Source organism: Pezoporus occidentalis, unplaced genomic scaffold (assembly GCF_034315485.1).
Source record: "Pezoporus occidentalis ecotype Australia unplaced genomic scaffold, CSIRO_AGI_Poc_V1 ctg126, whole genome shotgun sequence".
NCBI classification, from domain to species: domain Eukaryota; kingdom Metazoa; phylum Chordata; class Aves; order Psittaciformes; family Psittacidae; genus Pezoporus; species Pezoporus occidentalis.
Genome location: NW_026913060.1, coordinates 464,351 through 470,850, shown reverse-complemented (window position 1 = coordinate 470,850; position 6,500 = coordinate 464,351). Strand labels below are relative to the sequence as shown.

Below are 6,500 nucleotides of genomic sequence, written 5' to 3'. Positions count from 1 at the left end.
CTGAAGGGGGCCTACAGGGATGCTGGGGAGGGACTTTTCATTAGAGATTGTAATGATAGGACAAGGGGTAACGGGTTCAAACTTAAACAGGGGAAGTTTAGATTGGATATAAGGAAGAAATTCTTTCCTGTGAGGGTGGTGAGGCACTGGAATGGGCTGCCCAGGGAGGTTGTAAATGCTCCATCCCTGGCAGTGTTCAAGGCCAGGTTGGACAGAGCCTTGGGTGATATGGTTTAGTGGGAGGTGTCCCTGCCCATGAACTAGATGATCTTAAGGTTCTTTCCAACCCTAACTATTCTATGATTCTATGATTCTGTGTGCCAAACAGACAGCTAATCAAGTCCTGGATTTGTCCAAGTTGGCTGTTTCCTAATGTCCTGCTGTTTTAGAGATTTTATTGGATCCTTCTGTACTTTTTAATGCTACCAAATAAATGCAAATACAATTGCATAAAGTGTAATCCATGGTGTGGTATATTTGAGCTCATGAGTTCCACATGGCTATAGGAATCTGGTTTATTCACTATAAAATACTAACAGTCTATGGATCATCTTTGTTTTTTCTGGGTGCAATGTCTATTGTTTCACATTTGGATGGATTTTAAAAGAAAAATCAATACAAACACAGTATGAATGGAGTTTATGTGACTTCCCCTCCTAATGAATGTGTTCTTAAGCAAATGTGCATAATCCTCATTTGCAATTTGTAAACAGGTTAAGTAAGTGTGAAATTAAAAATATTGTAATGTACTTTTATCAGTTTAGCAAGAGAAGCTGGTTTTCTCTACATGGACCAGTCAGAGGAAATGTGAGAGCTCCTAAACACAAAGGGCTGATGGTGGCATTTTACTAAAATTAAAACTATGCAGAGATTTTTTTAGCGACCAGACTGTAAAACTGATCTGCCCTTAAGCTCCACAAAGGGGAAGCTGTGCTTCTCTGGCTGGATAGACAGAATATGACAAGGGCCCATGGCTCTGCTCCTAGAGAGGATGCACAATGGGCTATTGTTCAAGTTTCTGCACAGCATGAGGGAAGCATGGTGACTTTCACACCATATCTGCCACATCTCACCAGCACAATTTTGGAGATGGGTGACCTGTTGTCTGATATATAGTGTGTAAGTAGTCCAATGGTTACTGTCCAGAGCTGGTCACAAGACCTTGTCTTTTCACCAAAAGTATCTAAGTGTTAGACTGGAAAGTCTGGCCAGCAAAAACAGAAGCCATCTGCATAAAGGGTACCTATCATGTGCAGCTGTGTAGTAATTTTTCTGATGGTTACAGAAAACTGAATTTAAGGAAGTGGAAAACATGTTTCCTCTCATTACGTTAGAATTAGGACTTCCTATCCATGTCTTAGGCTATTGGAAAACATTTCATGCACTTTTAGGGATTTTTAACTACACAGGTGTTTTTGCAAAGGAGGATTTCCAAGAAAAGGAAGGTTAAATCAAACCAACCAACTCTATCCAGTGTTATAGGAAAGAGGGATGATATCACAAGTCAGAAACTCTGTTAGTGTCATTTATCCCAGAGCACAGGCATGTGTGCATATGGCTGTAGGGAGGTACTGAAGTCTTTGCTGGAATAGCTAAGTATCCTGTGGGCTGGAAATTGTACCAGCATCCAATTTTCACATCTTCAAATTCTTGGCAACATGGGATTCATGACAATTAACTGATAATTATGAGGAACTCGCCACAAAAACTGTCTTGCAAGAGCAGGCAGAATATGCTGATTTTTAGTTTGCATAAGTTTGCCTGGTGAGTCCCACACAGACAGGTCTCACTCTGAACTGACAGCAATGCAGCTTGTATGCCTTTCTAGAACAGACAGAAGTTACAGGGAAAATTTGGGAAATAACTGCACACTACATGCCAATTTAAAGAATAAAGAAAAAAAAGTAAGGTGGTGAGAGACATGATAAATTCTCTTCCAATATGTGGCAAGTCATTATAAAGAGGTTGATGGTGACTCTTATACTATAGCAAATAAAAAGATGAGGGGCAAACCCCTGCAATTTACATCAAAGAAAATTTGGGCTGGAAATGAAGAACCACATAACTGTAATGGGAACTAGAAATTTAGGAGGATATGCTGCTTATACAGTATGTTCTGCATATACATCTGCCTCATTGGAGGGCAGTAAAATAGTGTTTCTCTTGAGATCCCTTCCTGTTACACAATGCTGCAATCTCTGGCATTTTACAGAAAATAAATAACGATCTGTAACTGTGTGGGTATCTAAACTGAGGTCTTGAATTGGCCCAAAAAATGCCAGACAGAAAGCAGTAATTGTGAATATGAAGTCCAGAACAAAACCTCCCAGGAGTTTAGATTAATTCAGATATGGGACTTTGATTCCTCAGGTATTTTGGCTGGCTAGGAAATTAGGTCATTAACTATCATTATAATTTTAAAAGTTGTTTATGGAAGCTCCTTAGGTGCTTTCCAGGGATTCAGCAACTCCTGCACACTGCTTAAAAGAGCTGAAATGCTGGGATGCAGTCTTCCCAAACTCTGGGAAGGCCTAGCCCTGTGGATTTTACTCTAATTGAATTCTAAGTAGCAACAGCTCAAAAAATTGGAAATTAAGAATTATTACAGCCTCCCCATCCTAGTTACAGACTTAGAGAAGGAGCCGGGACTTGACTCCACATTTTCCAAAAGCCCATGTCAGTCCAGCTTTTTGGAACATTGACTGGGAATGAGGCAAAGCCATGCTAAGCCTCACCCCACCAGTAGATGCATTTCAGTAAACATTAAAATCCAAAAGGAAAAGAAAGAACTTGCATTGGGTATGAAAATCCCAGATGTGAGAGCAAGCCTTGGTGTCAGGTAAAATTTGCTTTACCTTTTACACAGTTGCCATAATTGCTCTTACCACATTAGGTAATTACCTGGTCCTTCTGTGTTTCAGCTATTTGTGGGCAGGGCTGCCAAAAGCTTGGAGGTTATCTTTGCTTAAGCATCCAAGTATTAACAGGCTTAGCCAAAGCTTATCTCAGATTCTGGAGGCTTCTACGCTGGCCTTTCCATCACTTTCCTTTGTAGGATCCAAAACCTTTTCTCTCCTCAGTCAAAGGCAGCCACTGACTTCAAGGAACTCCAGTTATATCCTCTGCTTTTATTATCCAATTATTTTCAAAACACTGCTGATTACAGTAGCAGTACTATTGCTAGATGGGCTTTACCTCTTCACCTGAGGCTTGGGGAAGGCTCAATCAAGGATGTAGATCCTGATTTGGTTTGATTTAACTGGATTACACAGTAGTGCCTCAGCAGCATTCACATCTATATCTGAACTCTGCAAGAGTTCAAAGCTGTTCATTTCTGGCTCACTCCTGAACACTTGTGTTCCTGCACCAGCCACCAAATCATATGGTATTTATTTTTTACTGACTCTTATCTTCTTGGTTAACTGATAAAATAGACAAAATGGAACTCTACCAAACTTTCTGGTTTAAAATCATCTTTCAGGTGAGAACGCACCAGGCAAATATCTTCTGCAACGAACAGTTTTGGAATTGTTTAAGAAGTAAAATGCAGCTGCCTGAGGATCGTAGGAGGTGAGCCAAAGTGAGCTGAGTTTAGGTGGGAAAGAGAAGTTAGCAGTAGGGTACCAGAAGGAAGAGGCACGTCCAAATTTGTTTCTGGGGCTTCAGCCCTGCTACCCTTCCTTCTTGAAATTTGATATTGAAGGTCCAAAAGATTGGAGGATTAAATTCCTCCAATCACTGCAAATGTCTCCTGTTTTCAAACTGTTGCAGGTTCCACTTCTCAGTAACACATTCCTCATGTAGCAGCATGAATTCATAGAAATACACAGAAACGAGGCTGGATTCCTTAAAGAATTCAAATAACATTAGTCTGAAAGGTCTAGAGAAGCAGTTAAAATACTTTGAGGGTGGGTTTGTTTGTTGGGTTTCTTTTTCTTCTTTTGTTTTCTTTTCCCTCCCTGGACTTCTTCTGTTTCCTTTTTAATGTTATCTTAAGCTTTCAGGTTCCCTTTCCCAACCGCCTTCTTGGAAAATGGGCTGTCGTTTCTAAGCCATCTCCCCAACGATCAGTGGTTTAGAAATGTTTATTTTTCAAATACCTTAATTGTATGTTCTACCCAGAAGTGATCAGCACCAAAAATTATATTTCAGAGCTAAACACATCCAGATGTAGACAGAAGAGCCAGCCATTTGAAAGAGCCCAAAAAACCTTTCTGAGCTTCCCATGTGGTTTGGTTGATCACTGGTTAATTTCATAATGATTTCTCTTGCAGATGGGTGAATATAATCTGGGTTTATATTTATCTATCAGAAGAAAAAGCCAGGCTTTCAAAGACGACTCAGACACATCAATAACAGAAAGGCTGTGGAGTTGGTACAAATGCAGCTACTCCTGGCTTCAGGGGAACATAAAACCCTTTTCAGAGGCAGTTTTTCTTTGCAACACGCTTACACCGGACTCTTGGTTTTCATTAGCACTCTCTCATCCTGTTTGAAGACAGAGATTCCTTGCACCTTGCTTTTGCTCTCAGGTGGTTTGAATTACTTGCTTTTATAATTCAGGGAGAAACAGAACAGCATACTGTGTCATGTGAGATATACATTATATTGGGAAGAGACCTTCTATGCCATCTACTGTATTCACAGACTTTATGATGAAATGCATATGCCTGCCCAGTGCCAGATTTATCCTCAGGAATCCTTTTGCTGGCCTGGGTGATGTTGCTCTTTCTTTTCAAAGCCCTTCTGAAGGACAATTTATGCCCCATTTTACTCAAGAAAAAATTTACTTCATTGTCACAATTTTCCTGTACATTCCTTGGACAATTCAACAAGGTGATGGAGGAGAAGAAGACAAAGTGGTCCTGCCAGCATTCGAAATCATCCATATTCTGTTCTGTTTGAGAGTGGGACACGTCTTCCAGAAGCCAGTGATGATGTCAGGAAATAACCTTGATAAACTAATACCAGTTCCTTATACTCTGGACAGTCAAATGTATTTGTTCATTCTTGTGTCTTAGCATGTTTGCAATCAGATAAATATAAGCTTTAAGGCCTGACATCTTAATCAGGACGCCAAACAAAACTCACGCTGTGGAAAAACTCAGATGCAAAAACAGGCAGTAAAGTCTGGAGAGAGGATGAAGGGCAACACAAGACTCATTTGGATTAGAATTCTTTGCAGATGCTTGGAAAGGAGTTTCATCTGTTGACCACCAGAATAGGTTATTTCCATGCCCTGAACTTGGAGGAATCATTCAGAAAATACAGCTCTTGAAAGCTCCCAGGGCTGGACCTCAAAGTAGGCTTGTTCTCAACATCCTTCAGAATTATATCCTTTCTGTAACTTTCTGGGACAAGCTAAAATGAATTGGAGTCTTTGAATTAACAGGCCACAGAATTAAATGATAACTGCAGAGTGATGTAAAGACAAACAATTGTATTAATTTCCCTTACCTGTAGGATAGAAGCCATGTTCAATAAGCAGTGGAGGAGGAACGTAAGCTTTACAGATTTGCCTGGGAAGGGGATACAGAGAATTTTTTTAAATACTCCTTTTCCCATTCAGCCTGATAATATATCTAGAAATGCACAGGGCATGGTACTGAGCATGTTTACATTGGTTTGCTTCACAGAGTTTCACAGCTGGTGTTAGAGTCCTGGTGCAAGCAAGAAGCAACTCAAACACTTGAGTTCACATGTGTTGCCTGAGAGAAGACAGGCACCTTGTACTTCAAAAAAAACCCCAAATAAATAAATAAACTACAAAGAAGTTGCCTCAAGCGGGAGCCCTCTTCAAGGCTCATGTTTAAAGGCACAAGTGAACAACTGCAGAATAAAATAGGCCCCCAAATACAGAGGCAACACCCCACAGCATTTCTTACCAGAAAGTGTCCTTCAGGAGTCTCCACAGCTGTTAGACAAAGTCTGATACCCTCACTTCAAAAGGAATTTCTTCCCTGAACAGCAGCAGCTTAGTTACTAGAGAGGAAAAGTCTGGCATCTCTTCATGGAGATGCTTGACTAAGGGGGTCTGGGGGAGATGAAAACAGGCAAGAGGGCTCAAAAAAAACCCACAAACCTGTGAGACTCTCTAATTTAAGTATAAAGAGCAGGCTGTGGAGTGAGTGCTAGGTCAGAGAAGGAAGTGGAAGGAAGCTTGATGAGACTGCTTGCAGGCAGAGGGTATAATTTTGCTCCTCTCTGAAGGGTTAGAAAAGTACAAGACAAATTAAGTACACTTGACAGGAGATATCCACAAGATGTGTTTGATGGGAAAGAAAAGGAAGGAAGGAAGGAAGGAAGGAAGGAAGGAAGGAAGGAAGGAAGGAAGGAAGGAAGGAAGGAAGGAAGGAAGGAAGGAAGGAAGGAAGGAAGGAAGGAAGGAAGGAAGGAAGGAAGGAAGGAAGGAAGGAAGGAAGGAAGGAAGGAAGGAAGGAAGGAAGGAAGGAAGGAAGGAAGGAAGGAAGGAAGGAAGGAAGGAAGGAAGGAAGGAAGGA

At 40.9% G+C, this 6,500-nt stretch overlaps 1 long non-coding RNA gene across 1 annotated transcript; it reads right to left on the bottom strand.

Annotated features, from left to right (window-relative positions):
* Positions 1-977: 977 nt before the first annotated feature.
* Positions 978-6,220, bottom strand: LOC134158104 (uncharacterized). Its single transcript, XR_009962589.1, has 3 exons — positions 5,886-6,220; positions 5,458-5,519; positions 978-5,361 (listed from the first exon to the last, which is right to left on the bottom strand). It is a non-coding gene; the product is annotated as an uncharacterized LOC134158104 (long non-coding RNA).
* Positions 6,221-6,500: the final 280 nt, after the last annotated feature.